At 33.0% G+C, this 19,794-nt stretch overlaps 1 long non-coding RNA gene across 1 annotated transcript; it reads right to left on the bottom strand.

Annotated features, from left to right (window-relative positions):
- Positions 1-2,098: 2,098 nt before the first annotated feature.
- LOC145100341 (uncharacterized) lies at positions 2,099-4,097 on the bottom strand. The gene is made up of 3 exons (XR_013704981.1): positions 4,009-4,097; positions 3,717-3,751; positions 2,099-3,469 (listed from the first exon to the last, which is right to left on the bottom strand). It is a non-coding gene; the product is annotated as an uncharacterized LOC145100341 (long non-coding RNA).
- Between the last annotated feature and the right edge of the window lie 15,697 nt (positions 4,098-19,794).

Here is a 19,794-nt window from a genome sequence, read left to right as displayed (position 1 = left end):
TCTCAATTTTCAATTGGATTTCACAAAAAAAAGGATTGGCCTTTAGGAGTGTGGGTTGTGGACGTATGGGTTTTAAATTTTATTATTTATATATAAAAATTAATATATAATACAAAAAATACAATTACATATAAAAATAAATAAATAATATATATATATATATATATATATATATATATATATATATATATATATATATTATTTATTTTTTTATATGTAATTGTACGGTCCGGTCTGGTTTTTAAACGGTTTGAAATCTTAAAACCATAAGCTAAACCGTTCACTACGGTTTGAAAAGTTCTAATCCGCAAGCCAAACCGTAAAGAAAAATACAAACCGTAAAACCAAACTGATGACCGGTTTGGCTGGTTTCACGGTTTCAAACCGTACCGTGAACACCCTTAATATGTATGTAGGAGGTGGAGGCAAAATTTCTTTTAGGGTGTTTATATATATATATATATATATATATATATATATATATATATATATATATATATATATATATATATATATATATATATATATATATATATATATATATATATACACTAACAGTGTACCCGCGCAAAGCGGTGGGACGCATAAATTCTTTCAGTGATATGCTTCATTTACAAAAATGTTATGTTCCAAAAGAAAATACATGTCAAAGACAAAATAATCAAACTGTGGTGTTATTCGTTACATGATACATCAAATAACCGATAAAAAGAAACCGGTAAGCCGTTCAAAAACAATAGAATTATATAAGGATATACAAAATATGAAAATGTGTAATAACACATGACTGATTATATATTATTCATTGTTCAACACTTCCTTATACATCACATTTACTGTATAAACTCCATCACCTTTTAAATTTTCGTTAGACTTCAGTAATACTTTTGTGCTCCTAGCACAAACAATGTTATGTAAAAAAAATTAAAGTTTGTCGTATTTATGATTTTATTACTAACTTTGGACTTTTATGCTATATATTTGGATACGACCGTTGAATGTAAAACTTTTAATAATTTAAGGAGTAAAGTAATCAAGATTGATTAGTTTAAGAACCGAAACTATAAAATTTCTCACCTCCATACAAAATAGTAAAACACAACATAAAAATTTCAAATATATCACTTTAAACTTAAAGACTGTATAACGAAAATGATAATAGTCTTGCAATAGGATTAGGCCACAATTTCAACAATATTTAAAAATTCATATTTTTGGCCAAAAGTTAAAAAAAAAAAATTAATATATTATATTAATTATTTAAACAATAATAAATCTATAAAATTCATTATCCAAATCGATCAGTAGATTATGTATCAATATATTTTTGAGAGATTTATTAACGCTTATCTATATTTCAATTATCAAAACATTTTTGTGTAATTTTGTTGTATTTTCATTATAATGTATATTTATTTTTCAGTTTTAAAGTTCTTTCCAGTATGGTTTATTTAGGGACTTTTTTTTTTTTTTTTTTAGTTAATAGGTTTTTGTTGAAATGGATCTCACATCTTTATTTTCCAACTATAGCTTATTGAGCTTTTCGGTTCTTTGAATACTTTCTACTACTTCCTAATAATACTTTTGGATTCCATGAGTTATTTTTTAATTTCTTCTCTTGTTCTAGAACATCTTTGAAATCTATAGTGTAGGCATTAGATAAAATTTGCATATCCTCTGGAATTTGAGGGCTTAATCGAAATGGTGAGATTGATCAAAAATAATATACCATTATAAGCCTAGTTTCGAAACAAGAGGCTTAATCGTTCTGTTTTATAAATAATATTGACCAACCAATAAAACATGTGCCATTTGTATATCTGAACATGTACACACAAGAAAAAAGTATACACACATGAAAAAGTATTAAAAATGCTAATAGTTACTTGAACTTTTTACAAAATAATAAAAAATAAAAATTGATCCTATGGTGTTTTCGAACATCAGCAATATGCAGATATCAAATTGATACACTATCACACATGAAAACATGTTATGGATGTCAATTATGAACCATGTGTTAGACATAAAAAAAAACTAAACAATTGCTTAACTAAAGCTTCCATAATGAAATAAAAGTTGAAATCCTTGAAATTTGAATGAAGCTTTGGAAATGTGTCGAGGGTAATAGTGGTTAATGAAGTGGCTGTAAAAGTCACGGGTCACATAATCTACCATATGCTCTATTTTTTTCAATTAAATGATGTCTAGTCCTCGAAACAAACATAAAAATCAACAATATTTAATTAATTCACTGATTATGTTTCAAACCATACCACCAAAAACAATTTCCAGGTCTGATTTAACGGCTAAAGCCCTCGCCTCCTATAAATCCAGACACTCAAAGATTAATATATACCCAATGAATTGAAAAACATACATAAATATATGTAATTCATAACAAAAATTAAATGTAAAATAAACACACAATGATTTCTTGAATACTTCCCCTTCAGGAAGGGACCCCTTGAACCCGCAAACAACAACTTAACCCGATAAAAATTGATGATTCCTTCTTACCTTACTGCTATATAAACACCCTCATTAACACACTAATTCATGAAGTAATTGATCACATCCCTAAATGTTAAACCAATTGTAAATATTGTCAAGTTAATATGGAACATAGTAGTAAAACCATTTCTAAACATGAGTCGACAAGTGAAATCAATGACCTACAACATTAAACAATCCAGTTAGCATGGATTCAACATAGACTAATTATTTAAAACAATGAATCCCTCATAACAGGCCACTACAAAATTATAAAAAATGCAATCATTTATAAAAATATTATATACACATATCTTGTAACTGAGTAACAATACACACGCATGAGAAACATGTTTCATTCCCAACAAATATTTGGAAATTTATAAACTTATATAAAAAAATAAACATCGATGGAGAGAGCGCAATGATCCAAGATGTTCTTAAAGACTCAAAACCATAACCCAATAACCATATTGAATATAGAATCCTTTAGCCACAAGACTTGTTAGAGGTCTCCTTGAGGATATTGATGCATGTGGGATCGTTTCGCTTAAAATAAATTGAAGAAAGACAAATTACATTTGAATGGAACTTGAAACCAGCTTCTCATGATATGCTCAAATGATAAAAAAAAAATAAAAAAAATCAAAAACCAACATCAGAGCTGCAAATCTAAAACCAATATATAATATTCAAACAAAAATGGAGCAAACACCCAAAACACAACCCCGAAGCAAAATCAAACCATATATGACCTTCAAACACAGATTAATATCAACCCACTTGTAGTTTTTTGGGTTTAATCAACAATCAGTTCTAAATGAAAACCCAAAATCGCAAACAATAAAGAAAACTTACATTGCTTCATTGATATGGCTTTGAATATTCGAGGGATCAACATCGGTTGTAAGGATGAAGCAGCAATGCATAAATCATCAAGCCATGGGACATTAACTATTCACGACAGTTTATGGTCCTGCAGAACAGAAATAAATCATCAAGCCATATTACAATAAAATCTGGAGTTTTGGTTTGCATATCAGATATGGAAAGTTAAAAAAGAATACAAAAGTTATGGAATCTTGTAAAATTACAGAAAAGTTTAATACATTTCAACATCTATAAGCTTTTTTGTCCTATTTTAATACATTTCAACAACATATGCTTGCCTTTCTGCACCATATTACTACTATAATTACAAAGAAATAGAGCTCGAAATATACCTATTGTGAGTTGTTGTTGTTACTTCTGTCTGAACCTAGACAACATAAAGTAAACCAAAATCAAGAACCATAATAAACACAAAATATTAAACAAAAAGTACATGTTTAATTGTTACTTCTCGTTTCTACAGAAAAAAGAGTGAGATAGAAGAGATTCAGCTCTATATCTATCCATGGAGTGTATATGTGAGAGAAAGAGAAAAACCATGGTCAGTTCTAAAAGAATTAACCCAAAACTTTCATCCATATGAACTTGTGTGTTTGAAAAGCAAGTCTGAATGAAAAAGCATACCTTATTATATTCAAACCTTGGATTGAGGAAGACCTCAAAGATGGTGGTTGTTAAGAGTGACAATTTAGGGTTAGATGGATGGGTTAATGGCAGTAGCGAAGGTGGGTTGTGATGTCGGGAGCAACGATAGAGGCGGCATCGGCTGGTAGAAACCACATGTAATCCATCAGGAAGACAAAAACCTTTGAAATCGACCAATAAAACCAAAAAAAACATTACAAGTCGCTAAAATTAACCTGAGAGAGAGAGAGAGAGAGAGAGAGAGAGAGAGAGAGAGAGCTAGATGAAGGCATGCGAGGCGAGTGAGTATGCATAGATCGAGCAGGGGAGACAGTCGCGGTCGTCGTTAAGGGTTTCCAGATCCAAGCGAGTTTAGGGGTAGAGTTTTTGGTGGTGAAGTGGTGGTACAATTGCAGAGCCCTGGTGGTCCGGTGGTTCGTTGGTGACAAGCGGTGAGTGGTCCGTAGGTGGCTGTGTTGGTTCATTCTCTTTGAAATTTAGCCATTAAACACAAAAACATACACAGTAAAAAGATTTTATATACACACCTGATATTTATGTAAAATGAATAGAGGAAAAGAAAAAGGAAACACATACCAGATTTATACCCACCACCAAAACCACCTTATACCGCCACCATCACAACCCACCTTAATCACCACCAACCACAACCCATTACAACCTCCTTAAACCATCGAGACCATCTCTGTGAACCTCCACTTGCAATTCGTTGTGAGAGAGGGAGAGAGAGAGAGAGAGTATACCTAGATTTTATCAAAGCAATCAATAAAGAGGACGATAGAGTTAGAAGGCCATACACATCCACTTCTTTGTCTTCTTCATCATCTCGATGAATCGACTGCTTGTGGAAGGCATGCAATCAGTACAGCAAAAAGAGCACACAAAGATTGAGTAGAGAGAAAGAGTAAAGTGTTGAGACCTTAGTGAAGAAAAGAGGCGATTTCACCATCTGTGGTTTAGGTCTCCAAATGAGAGAATGTGTGGAAGCCTTAATAACAAACAATAGAGAGTACGGTGTGCCAAAATGGATAGATATTTTCCAAGATTTTAGGAATAAGCATGGACTCAACTCAGATTAAAGAGATTAGGTCAAAATTTTGAAATAAATAAGATTTCAAAGTAATCAAATTAAAATTTAATATTATTTTATTAATATCACTTGTACTATTAGCTTAAGGGTCTGGACGTCTTAAAAAAATATTAATATTATAATAAATCTATTTTTAGAAATAGTTAGATTTACTTTATAAGATAGTAAAGATATATATATATATATATATATATATATATATATATATATATATATATATATATATATATATATATATATATATATATATAGGTAAAGGTTCAAATGAGAACCAAAAAAGGTTAATAACCGTAAGAACCTCTAATTTTAGATGTTTATAAAAAGTTTGAACCGTAAGAACCTCTAATTTTAGATGTTTATAAAGAGTTTAAGGTTTAGGGTTTAGGGTGTTTATAAGGGGTTTAGGGTTTAGGGTGTTTATATAGGATTTAGGGTTTAGGGTGTTTATAAAGGGTTTAGGGTTACCCTAAACCCTTTATAAACATCTAAAGTTAGAGGTTGTTACGGTTCTTAACATTTGTTGGTTCTCATTTGAACCACTCCCTCTCTCTCTCTCTCTCTCTCTCTCTATATATATATATATATATATATATATATATATATATATATATATATATATATAATCGGACGTGAAAGTTTCCTTTCATCGGGCTCAAGTAGGTATACCAAAAAAAGAAAAAGAAATGAGTTCTCGCTTTCAAATTCTAGAAAACTCCAAAAGGATCTACTCCTTACTCAAGTTTCCAGTGAAGACCAAACAAAACTTCATGGATTCTGTCTTCCTTAATTATTTTTATTTAGATTTTATGAATTCTTTATTCAATTATGACATAAATGAAATGTGAAATTCTTAAGTAGTCTACTTCCCCTCAAATGATGAATCCCGTAATTCTTAATAAAAGAGAATACCTTAGAATTCAGAAGGAATTTACTTGTCTATTGTACTGTTCCATTTGATCTTTTAGGTCCCGACTTCACCTCGACGGTTAGGCGACGATGCCCTTAAAGTTATATATATATATATATATATATATATATATATATATATATATATATATATATATATATATATATATATATATATATATATATTCGTTGATTTTGAAGACTTTATGTGAAAAGTAAATAGCCTCTTAAATATAATTTTTTTTATATATAAGTAAAATAAATCTGAAAAAGAATTATTTAAAACTAACTTATTATAGCAATTTAACTTCTAAATATTTCTAAATATGAGGGGCCAAAATATAACTTAAAAAATGAATTGTTTAAAAAAAGAGTAAATTACATGAATGGTCCTTATGGTTTTGGATAATTTGCGTGCTTGATTCGTAACTTATTTTTTTAATTCGGAAGGTTCCTACTATTTGTTTTTGTTACATGTTTGGTCCCTACTGTATGTTTTTGTTACGCGCTTAGTCTCTGTCTTACAAAAAAAAACACTATTATTTATACATGGAAAAATGATGGGGTAAATAAAATAAGGTGAGGAGGGTGGGTTTGGGGGTGCATTTATTTAAATAAATTAAAAAATGAAGGACAAAATAGTCTTTTTAGGTAAAATAGGAACCAAGAGCATAATGAAAACAAACAGTAGGGACCTTCCGAGTTAAAAAAATAAGTTAGGGACCAAACACACAAATTATCCTAAACCATAGGGACCATTCATGTAATTTACTCTTAAAAAAGCATCCCAAAATGTAAAGTCATGGTATCCATCTAATAGTGTTTAGTGTTTGAGGATGTGATATTATGTGCCTTGCCAAATAAACTACATATGTTTTTGAAATGACTTACACCCAAGTATTATCTTATTTCAAAATAATAATAATAATAATAATAATGAAAATTTAAGGGTGGGTCTGGGCTTACCCTGGTAACAACCTAGTCGTCCCCATTACCAAACTCATAGGCAACAAGCAACCTATAATACTGAATAGATACAGGGTTATGCAGGCTGAGGCTCCTGATGGAATGATCGGGTCTTTACAAGTGACGACGGTGATAGTAAGAGAAGTTGGTGTCGTGGTGGCGACTAGCGATGATTGCTTTGGAGTTTGGGCATTGGGCTTACGATTAAGCTAAGCCCGATGCTGTCTGGATTTTGGACTTGTTCGATTTTGGATTTTTTCAGTCTTGGTTTGATCCATCCAATTTGATTGGGAGATCTTTACGGTCTGACAACTGCAGAAGAGCATTTAAATTTAAACCAGGTTTTGGTCCGGTCATTTTTGGGTGGTTTCGTTTCAAAATGTTAATAGTCCATTAATATAAAATTAATGTAAAAAAAAGTTGAAAATTGTTTCATAACATTACACAAGTCGTAAACCATAATCGTATTATTTAAACGACGTATCTGTAGGGGAATTCCAAAACTTGTAGTTATCGACGCTATATGCATATTCTTGGTTGGGGATGTTGTTGGACAATATACTTGCCACGTAATCTACACTTTGTTCTTGAGTATCAACAATGAAGTTTTTCCAATTTCTATAACATCGGAATTAGTATATGATCACACTTTCGTTAACATTCTTTCCGTTTTGTTTTTCAAACTCTCATTTTTCATATGGATTTAGCCTTCCTTAAGATCCATATAATTTTATGCTCTCTTTATGGAATCATACTAATCTTTAAGCATCACATACATTTGCATAAATTCATGTACCAACGTACATTTTATTATTGTTAATATCATGCCACTAACTCAAAAAAAAAAAAAAAAAAAAAAAAAAAAAAAAAAAAAAAAAAACATTTTGAAACCGTGATACTAGTTTGGACTGTTACACCCGTCGTCATTACGGGTAAGACTTTATATTAACCAAAAAATTTCTCTTTGTTACCACCATTTTAAAATACGGATAATGTGAGCGTGGTACTATAAACTCTTTGACATTGGTTTAATTTAGTCCCTTTACCTTAAGACACTAGTTAACACAGAAGGAATCATGGAAACACAAACCTAAACCCTCCATGGCGATAACTTTCATTGTATTCGTTGGATTAATAAGATGTTTGGCTTAGCTTTTCACACCCAAAAGTCCTTTTTGGAAAAGAAAAAAAAAAGCAAAAAAGGTTTGGTAAACTAGTTTTAAAAAGCTACTTTTGAAGTTTTTATACAAGGAAAATCAACTTTTTGGAAAAGTCAGGAAATCCTGACTTTTTGTAACTTTTCCAAAAAAGAATTTTAGGCTTTTAAAAGCTAAGCCAAACACTCCCTAAGCTTTCATTCAAAATCAATAATCGTTTGCATCGTATGCTTAATCAAGATCATGTATCTTCTCTTCATCGTGAATATCAGTTCCAGATTAAATTTTATTTATCTTTGAATCTCTAATTAATTAGTATGAGACTAGTTTTTTTTCACTGATTTTCTTTCATCCAGATTCATTCATGATTTGATTAGGTTTAATATCTCAAGATATGCGTCTATTTTGATTTGAATGTGGATTCGACATTTTTGGAATTGAAAGTATGATGTATCGATGTTAGTTATTGATTGATGGAAATTATGAGGGTAATCGTTGGTGGATTTGAAGATATGGAAAATGATTTGAATAAATTCTTCCAAAAAAAATTAATTGAAACGAGAATGAATTTGTTGATTGGTGAAGATGGATTTTGTATTTTATCAATGGATTGGTTTGATCTGGAATGTTGGGTTGAAATTGATGATTCGATGTTTATTCAAGATTCGAAGACGGTGTGAAGCATCACATAATGTCTTAAGGCTTGAGGGAGTGGAGTGCAGTAAGAATGACATGAAGCTTATGTGGCATAGGAAACACCCCCCTATGCGGTTTGGGGAGTGCGGTTTGAGGTGTGCGGCCATTCCTGGGAGCGCTCCTCTCTTCCTCCCTCTCTCTATCGCTCTACTTTCTCTTTCTTCTCTTGATGGTATTCCACTCTTTGAGTGTGGTAAAGGAGTGTGGCAAAATGAGGGAGTGTGACACCACTCCCTTCAGCCTAATAATTTGTATTGAGAACTGATTGGATTGTTGTTCGTAACACTCATTGAAATCCAAATATGTAAAGTGTAATAGTTGATTGATTTGAAAAATGGCGAAGTAGTGTAATTTTTATCAAAGGGATATGAAGCATTAAAATGTTAGTGAAAACCGAGTCTTTTTATGATGCAAAAAAGTTTGGTTCACGGTAGTTTGATTGATTGACAAAAGCATTTCAAATTGAATATTGGGTCTAATTGGTGTTTGAAAGTTAAAGAAGAAGGAAGTCTTGATTATGTGTAACGCCCCATTTTCCATTTATTGTATTTAATTATTTGTTTTATCCTTAAGTTGACAAATAAATAACATGATATAAGTTCGAGTAATTGTTTTGAGTGCATTTCTTAATTCGGATTGAGAAAAATGCATTAGATGGCATAAATTAATTTTGTGAGGGGTTAAAAAGAAACACAATTAAGAACAAGGGAGGTAATTTGGAGAATCGAGAAAGGGAGGCCTTAGAGGTAAACATTAAGTTATGAGAAGTAAAAAAAGGAAATTAGGGATGAGCTGGTTATAAAAGGGCAAACCCTAATACTCCATTTCATTTGTGCGGACAATCCAAGAGTGAAAGAAGAATGGAGGCGCCGACTTGGGGAAGAGAAGAAGATGATTTTGCTTTTTTCTCATTTGTAAAACACTAGGTAAGTTCTTTTGTGTTTTGATTCACAAATCACCAACGCCACCATCATGGTCGATGATAGCCATCATCTCCGCCACCACCATGATGTTTAGGGTGGTTGTGCTTGATATTCCTAAGGTTTGGTATGTTGGTTGGTCTTCTAATTTGTTGAATTAAACTCGGGGTGATCATATTAACAGAAAAACCGAACCGTAACCAAATTAACTGATATAACCGAACCATTACTAAAAGACATGGTCTGGTTTCTAATTTTTATTAACTGAATATATATGGTTAGGTTATGGTTTTTATCCTAAAACCGAATCACTATAAACCCAACCCAACCAATAATATTTATAATTTTTTTTAATATAATACAATATTAAATATATGGTATGTAATTATGTTACAAATTGAAAATTTTAAGGCTAATTATGTGGAATTAACTAGGATAAGTAATTTTCTATCAATACAATTATATATACAATCATTCACTTTTTATAACAATGGACTTTATGTATGTCAATTTTTACAGAATTTTTGTTTTTATTTTTATGTCATATTAGACCATTATGATTAACCGATATTAACCATTAACCATAATCATTAACCGACTAAAACCATTAAACAAAACCAATATTAACCGTTACCCAATGATTATCGAAATATATTAACCAATTGTAATGGTTATGGTTCGATTTTGACCAATAACCAAACCAAAGCGCTCCATACACACCCCTAATGTAACTTCCTATTTTCATAGCAAAAAAATTTCAATTTTAATTAAGTAAATCTTCCTAATTATAAATCTATTATGGAGAAAACCGCTTATACCAAATACATTTATAAAAATCAGAGTAATATTAAAGTGCGGAATCTTCATTGTTGTTGATGAATGTAGTACAATCACACCTTCGCCTTCCCATGATGATCGATGATACCTGAAATAATAAACAATTGCATAAGCACAAAGCTTAGTGAATTTTCCCCAAAATACCTAATATGGTAAACATACAAGCATGCATCGGTTCCACTCATCTATCGGGCTGCAATACGCAGGGTTTGTTGGCCTACCGCCTCAACCCAACCGTTCTTCCCAAGCCTCCGTGCCTACGGCTTACAACCGGCCTGCACCGGGTATCTTGGCCTACCGTACAAAGCAGGACCATCTCAACCCACTACTACCATATGCCGACATATAAACAATCAAGGATCAAGTAGGCACATAATACAAGCAAACATCAATCATACAACTCACTAGGCCTACTAGTCCTCTCATAACATACAATCTTGCTACCAGCTAACTTCCATAGAATGTGTAACCATAAGTAACTAGAGGTGAGATAGCCACCCGAACAGATTATCCTACTCTAGAGCCACAATCAAACAAGGAACATGCAAGAAAACCTAGATCAAGAGTTCTCAAGCTATCCTACATGACCACGGACAGTCCCCTAGGGCACTCCATAGATGATAACCAACAAGTACAAATAACATACAGTTCTATGGATCACTACAACAACACAACCTACTCGATACCAGGATACAAATCTAACAGATCACTACATCATAGCAACATACTCGATACCAGGATACAGATCTAACAGATCACTACAGCATAACAACATACTTGATACTAGGATACAAATCTAACATGGGCCCATCATTCATTCTAAAATCCTGTAGTGAAATTGAGACTGCTCGACTATCACTACAACATAGCAGCATACTCGATACCAGGATACAAATTTAACAGATCTCTACAACATAGCAACATACTTAATACTAGGATACAAATCTAACATATCACTATAGCATATCAACATACTTGATACCAAGATACATATCTAACATATTGTTGGATTAGTGTCTAAGTCCATAACTATTTTGGTATGTACTTGACCCGATGGTGCATGGTCCTTTTGGGTTGCCTTCACCAAAGCAACTTGATAGGATGAATTATGGAGAGAAAGGATTAAATATGATTTATTAATATATTATGGGAATAATATATTAAAGGAGAAATCATATTGTTTAATTAATATTAGTCAATAATTAATTGGTATTTAGTTTTGTGACTAAAAGAAATTAATTAAACTTAAGGGACTGGAATTGTAATTATAAGATAATTGCAATTTGGGCCATGGATTGTCTTAAATCAAGGGGTGGACGAATTCTAATGGAAAACCCATAAGGAAATCGTCCAAGGGCTTGATTAAAGGAGTCCATGGGTTGCTTAGGACTTAAGTAACCAAATTAGGGTTTCCTTGTTAGATAACCCTAATAGCCTAACTATATATAGATCCCTTAAGGACCAAAAACGTGAAAAAGACTTGCTCTAGGGTTGGTAGATGGTTTTGGGCAGCCTCCATCCTCTCTCCTCTTCATCCTCTTGCTTATGGTGTTTGTGAATCATTAGAGGAGTGACACTTGTGACTCTAAGCCTTCCAAAGTCAATTCAAGGAGGAATTGGGATTGTTATTGCTACATAACAATCAATGTAATGTCTTAAACCTAATTATATGTTAATATCGATTTCCATATGCTAGAATTAGGGTTTATAGTCTTGGATTCAAAGAATGTACAATAGAGAAACCTAGATCCAAGCATTAGGGTTTGTATGAGCACATAGGATGTCTTATGGCCAAAACCCATCACATATCTCTACAGATCTAACCTAAAGTCAAACTTTGTCAAAAAGTCAACGATCAACGGAATCAACAAACGTTAAAGGCCAAGGCTGGATGAGTACTACTGGTGTACTCAACTTATGCCCTCGCGTACATGGGATGGCTTAGTACGCCTAGCATACAAAAATTACGCCCATCGTACTCGAGATGGTTCCATCCTTTCCATTCAACACTTAATCCCTTAAGGACTTTTCACCCAAACTTAGATCTAGCCTCAAAATATTGTCTTAAGTCATAAATTTCCACCTTTATGACTTTCCATGGTTAGGGAAGGTCCAAACGCTAAAACCCTAACTTATTAATCCAGTAAGACATTACAACTCTTGCATGGAAGGGATAGGAGGACCAAGATCACATTTTTATGGTTCCTAATAGCTCCATAATGGATAAAGTTTCCAACTTTATCCATTAAAATGGTCCCAACAAACATGATCTAGTCGTTAAGTCATAAAGGGACCAAAAGTGATTCTTTTTCAACTTAATCTGTTAAATCCAAGTCTCCAACCTTCAGATCTGAATCAATATGTTGTTTAGATGGATAAAGTTTCCAACGTTATCCATAACATGGTCCCAAGCTTTTAAGATCTAAAATTTTTGCACTTAAAGTGACCAAAAGCTCATAACACCCAAAATTAGCAAGATCTAAGAATTTCATCATCAAGAATCAAACTTTGTACCTCCAGAAGAAAGATCAAGGTGAACATGGTTTGAATCTACAAGCTACAATGCAACCAACACTTCTACAATGCAACCAACACTCTAAAGCACTTAAAAAAACCTTCTTTTTGCTGACAAGACTTAAACTAGGGTTAGGGTTTAAAGAGAGGGTGTTGGAGAGGTGGAGGATGAGAATGGAGTGAGTTTAAGGAAGTTAAGGAGCTTAAATAGGGCTCAAACCACAAAAATAGGGGTTGGGAACTGATCGTGTACGCCCAACGTACTCGGGGTATGCCCATCATACTAGGGATGCCCTAGTACGACCAACGTACTCCCTGTACTTCTAACGTACGCGACTAGCCCAAAAATCGTCATAACTTAAAACAGTTGTAACTTCTTCGTTCCAACTCTGTTTTCAACGTTCTTTATATCCATGTAAAGGTGTTACAAAATCTCTACAATATTAATTAAATATCTTGGTCTAAAAACCTCTGAGCAAAAATCCATATTTAATTCAAGAACTTGCCCTATGACTTTTCCCTTTTTACCTTTCGGCCCAAAATACAATTCAAGAGTTAGATCTCTCAACCATCATTACCTCCTTCCACAAGGTCTAATATTTACCTCCTTAAGGCCCAAAGCTTTTACACAATTGACTTCTAGCCCATGGCCTTGAAATAAGAAATGATGGGAAACAGGACGATTCACCTAAATTAAACAATAGAATCTTTGATGATTAATCTATAACCACTGAGTGATGATTTATTGTTGTGGTAAAAAATCTACAATCTGGCACTATTTTAATAAATTTATAACTATTTTTAGAAAAATCCTTTTTAGTTGAAACCAATGGGTCCTACATTTTGTTAGTTTATGATAAAAGCTAAAAACAACTTTAGCTACGGTTAAAATTGCGATTTCCACATACTGGTCCAAAAATGATCTAATCGTATATGCAGTTTTGTAAAATTGCCATAAATTCTAGAAAAATCATCATAAGGAGTTCCATATATTTCTAAAATCCTAAGAGTTGGAACAAAAATAATATATCAAAACCCTTATGTGGAAAGGAGTTTGAGATGGCTTAAAATGGGTCGAATTAGAGGGTTGTGTAGTGAGCAAAATTGCATGAGTTGTGAAAATAAAACTTGTATGGAATTGATATATTTTGTTGGGTTAGAGTGTGAGAAATATTATTGTTTGAAGGTTGATATTACTAGGAAAGTTCAAGCTTGCTTATTTTTTTCAAGCTTATCATCAACCATCAGGCGAGTCTTTACTCCTTTACATGTTTTAGACTTATGTGAAAATAAACTATGTCCTGAATGTTTGTGATAGACTGAGTGTCATGATGATTGAGTACCATAGTGGTTAATTACCACATTAAGTCATAATATTTTAAGTAAGAGAGCTATCTATGTTTATCCATGATTATATGATAATTGATGTATAACTGCTTGTTTAGGTTATGAGTTCACTAGCGTCAACCCAATACCTAAGCGAGTGAAGCAAACGCCCAGGGTAGCAAAAAAGAGGAGGCATAATTTCGGCCAAGTATGTTGATAGTATAGGTATAATTTTGGCCCAATATTCAGTGTCTCTTATTCCCGATCGACAATCTAATTTCCTAGATTACATGGAGGCTAAGCAAGGGCTCCAGAAGTTGAAAAGCTGGAATATGTAATCACCAACCGAACTCCTAGAAAAACAAAAGGATCAACAAATAGAAGATGAGGAGTCGACTCTCCTATCGAAATCTTTCTCTACACTCTCTGGATTCCCTTTGTCCCTCTCCCATTAAAATATTATCACATAAGTCATTCAATTTATAAATGAGTAAACTCCCGGTTCTAGATACCTTCTCACTTTTGATTTTTGGATACCTCTCCTATTTGATTTCTAGATACCATCTTCCGATTTCTGTTAATATAAATAATAAGGGGCTGTTTGGCAGTATCTGAATTTTTAAGATTTGAATTTTTAAGAGGCCTGAATTTCTAAGAGGGTCTGGATTTTTAAGATCTGAATTTTTAGATTCTGTTTGGTTGGAACCTCTGAATTTTTGTGCTGAATAATAAAAATGACCATTTTACCCTTCTCTATCATTTCTTTCAACTACAACATTGTACTTAAACTTTTCCTTATTAAGAGCTCGTACTTTAAAAACTATAACCATTAATTTCACCAAAAAAGCATCAAAACTCATAAAAACATCAAAATTCATTAAAAAACACCAATCTTTTCATTTGGTACATATTAAAATTCATTAAAAAACACAAATCCTTTCATTTGGTGCATTCATTAAAATTCATCAAAATTCATTAATTTCTTCACGAGGTCTTCTTGTTGCTTCCCATTTGTAGTGGTGTTGATTATGATGGCATGTGCGGAATTAGAAAGATCTAGTGAATCATCATGTAAAATCAAGAACACAAGGAGTAAATAAATCTTTGTAAGCTCTTATTAGATCTAGAAAGAATATACAAATGGGTTTGTACACAATTTCTCTCTCTAGTCTAACACTCCAAATGGATTCACTTACCTAATGGGAGTCACTCACTTCCTATTTATAGGAAAGACTCAACCCATTTACACATACAAAGAGGAAAGCCGAAAACACTACATCCAAGCATGACTTTGCACCCTAGCATTCTCCCCCTCAAAGTTAGGATTGGATGTCCGACTTTAATCTCCAACGAGCTAGCGCGATTAAGACCAAACTCCCCCTCGAAGTAACACCGGTCTTCAAATCCGCAAATGAATATTCGACAAACCCGTGAAGCTTCGAATACCCATCATTCTCCCCTTTTTTATAATCAAAAAATGATTATAAAACCCACTAAGGATGAGAAGCGCCCGAGGAATAGTCTTCACGATACTCCCCCTTGATGTGTACCAAAAATGAATCACCAAAAATCTTGCACGGAAAAACAATCACGATAAAGCCACAAAAAATTTCCAATTTATGAAATTTTTTGACTTTTTGGGTGAAAGTTGCAAGATTTTTCAAAACCGGGTAGAAATTGTCACTTTCTGAAACTTGCAGGGACCCGTTGCTCCAAAAATAGTCAAATATGCGAAACTCTAGCCCATTTGCGAAACCGGGCATAAAGCGTAAATTCGCACAAACTGCAAGGACCAGAACTGAAAATTGTGCAATTTCTCAGCTTTTATTACCCATATGTGAAGTTGGGTATTTGTTGCCAAAAATGCAAAACTGCAGGTACTCATTTTGAAAATTTCTGCATTTTCTTCAAACTTGCGAAATTGGGCTAATTTTTCCATTTCGTGAAAATATAAGGGGCCAAATTCAAAACTATTTGCTTTCTTCCCCAATTCACTCACCAGTGAAAACTTCGCATGTTCCAGATTCTTCGCATGTTCCTTACAAATGCTTCGCATCTTTAACCCAATTAACCAAATGTGAACTCATGTTTGAAACCCAAATGCGAACTCGACTTTGAGTCACTCATATGCGAATTCAATTGATTTTATATGCGAACCAAAAATTAACACACATCGAACACAATCCATAGATGCGAACACTCGATTGACTTCAAACCTGTCAAATCAAAATTTTCATTTTTCTGTAACATCTTCGCATTTCGTTCCACAACCAACCAACAATCAAATCTTGCGAACATCGACACTTCGTTCTTTTATCAACTTGTTCCAGTCGACTAACAATTGAGTATCGATCATCAATATTCAAAATCGAAATCTCAAATCAACTATTCTCGTCTTAAACCCAATCAATAAAATCATCGACTCCAACATAGCCTTCGTTTTTCATCAACAGCGACTCGACATCACAAATTGGCCATCGATTCCAACTTTTCAATCAAAACCGATTATCAATTCCATCTAGACTTCGCATCTATGACTCTTGTATTAACTTTGCTTTTCATTTACCACAAGATGTTCAATTTCCAAATCACGTTCAAGATGCGAATATGACAACTCACAGTGTTCAACATCACATTCATGAACCCAACCAATGTCGAAATTTAATTCAAAATTATACTTGATTTCGACTCTTACAGCCTCAAAACAACTTGTATATACCAACTTCTTCTACCAATTCATCACTTCAATCTCAACTTTGACTTTTTCACAGTGTTTGACTTTTCAAATTCAAAGATGAACAAACATCAAATTAATGAGTCAATCAACAAATTTCGGATCAAAACACGATTATCTCACTGTTCTTCATAACCTTCAAGTGTTCTTGATCAAGATTTATAAGATCTCAAAAACCAATTTCCGATTTCAAAGACTAGATACGAACAAACCCGATTTCATCATGCACAAATCATCTGAAATCGATTTCTAAGTTCAGATTAACAATCAATAACAAATGATTGTTAAAAACGATGATATAAAATCGGATCTCAAAGATCAATTGATGAATAAACGATCAATTGATGAACTCGCTTCGATCATAAAGACGTACCACCATAGAAGCAGATAACGAAGATAAGCATTGAGTACCAGTGATATTGATTAAATCGAATTAACAATTCATTAAGCTCAAAACAATGATTATCTCGGACAAAATGAATTTGGGCTCAAGATAAGTGAACAGTAACATATTGTGAAACTTGGATCAAATGGGCTCAAAAATTAAAACAGATTTTGATTGAATTTTGGGCTCACAATCAAAAGGAATTAAGTCTCAATGAATTTGGGCTTGATCAAAAAAAAAATTATTGGATCAACAATGGGATTGAAATAGATTAGATCCAACGAAACAAATCGATCAAAAATGAAAAACGCAAAATACGAATCGAAATCATGGATGTTTTGGAATCCATTTGAGAATTTGAGTTACCTTTTTGACGAATCGAGTTCCGTTTTCAACGAACAAATCAAATTTGGAAGATCTTGGTTCTTTTGTCGGAATGAGAAAATCTCCAAATCGAACATTGTACGACCCATCATGCGAGATGTACAACTCGTTCTCCGTGTTCTTCAACAATCCAAGAACATCTTCAAAAGAACCACCAACACATTTGGGTTTTGACTTCAAATTCAATTCAACACTTGGAGATTGTTGCTTTGGAACCCAAATTTGCTTCACGAATTTTGGCTTCACAACATTTGACAATTTTTGTGAGTAAACCCGCTTGTTCTTCCGATTCATCTTCTTCTTCTTTTTCTTTCTCATCTTTTTGCTACTTGAAGACTTGACTTCATAAACAAACCCACTTTTCACAACATCAACTTTGTGAATTTGAATCAAATATTTTGGAGTTTGATACTTGTGAATTTCTTGGATCACCGGCTTCCGATAAGGAATCATTCCTTCAAACGAATCACAAGAACACAAAATATCGTTGGTTTGAACTCCAATTGAGCAAAAAACTTTTTGATCTTGAAAATCAACTTGAACCTTCTTATCATGAACTTCAAGAACATCAAGAACATCGCATTGAACTCCATTGTCAACAACTTCAACAAGCTTAAGAGCATGAAGATCATTTGGGTTTTCAACAAGAGAAACATATTTCTTATCGAACAAATATTTTTCTTCTCCAATCTTATCACTACTACGTGATATTATGGAACATGTAATATCAGCCAACCGTTTGATCTCACAAAGTGGTTGAAATATCAAGATTCCATGACCATCCTTCAATCCTCCATAAGAAACCATAGTTCCCCAATATATCTTCTTGTTTAACACAAACCCATAATATTGATCTTTATTGACTTTGTATTTGATACCTTCAACGATCACAATCCAAGAATTGTATGGCAAATTCACCATGATTACAAAAACTTGAAGAATTCTAGAGAGAGAAAGTGATTTCAAATGGGTTTTTTAGAAAGAGAAAGTGATACAAACAAGTATTCTAGAGAGAGAAAGTCAAATTATGGATCAAATCAAAGAAAAATTTGATTTCTAGAACACAAAACACTCTCAAAACACAAAGATCAATAAGAACATGAAGAATCACCGAATCAAAATTGCCATCAAGGATCAATTCTTGATGAAATCAAGAACACCCGCTCTGATACCAATTGTAGTGATAAAAAACATGGTTTGGCATGCGGAATTAGAGTTTACACAATTGAACATGGTGATTTGGGTGTTTAAGAGATATATTGAATGTATATGGTGTTACACAAAAATGATCTAGATCTATACTACATAATTAACACACACTTACACACTCACTTCTACATCTCTTAAAGCACACCTCTATAAGTAGTATGAACCCACTATTTATAGAGGTGTTTACATGTCTCTCTCTCACTCTCTATCTCTCATGTGTCACAAGGCTAATACTCCACATGCAAGTGGGTTTTACAAAAGTCAAACATTACAAAGTCATTCATGGAAAACTTTGTACCCTAACACCATTTGGTACATATTAAAGCCAACAATTACACATTTTCCACTTGTTCTTTGATCATGGTATCATCAATTTCATCTAAAACCTCATCATCTCCAATCTTTTCAACCTTCTATGTGTCACTCCATGTTTAAAAGAAATTGTTATAGGAAATACCTCGGAAGTAATAAACCCACATAAGGCTTGGAACTATGTTAATGCTAGAGCCATTTTAGTCTTATGGATGGGATTGTATTGACAATGATCGAACCACTGAAAGGACCTGGTTGTACACACGTGTACTTCTTCTATTAATGGTGGGCAGAATCCGAAAACGAGTTCGATTTTCAAAAGAAGAGAA

Source organism: Lactuca serriola, chromosome 4 (assembly GCF_051521515.1).
Source record: "Lactuca serriola cultivar US96UC23 chromosome 4, Lser_US96UC23_V15, whole genome shotgun sequence".
Lineage (NCBI taxonomy): Eukaryota > Viridiplantae > Streptophyta > Magnoliopsida > Asterales > Asteraceae > Lactuca > Lactuca serriola.
The sequence above is the reverse complement of the archived record's forward strand: the minus strand, read 5'-3'. Positions and strand labels throughout refer to the sequence as shown.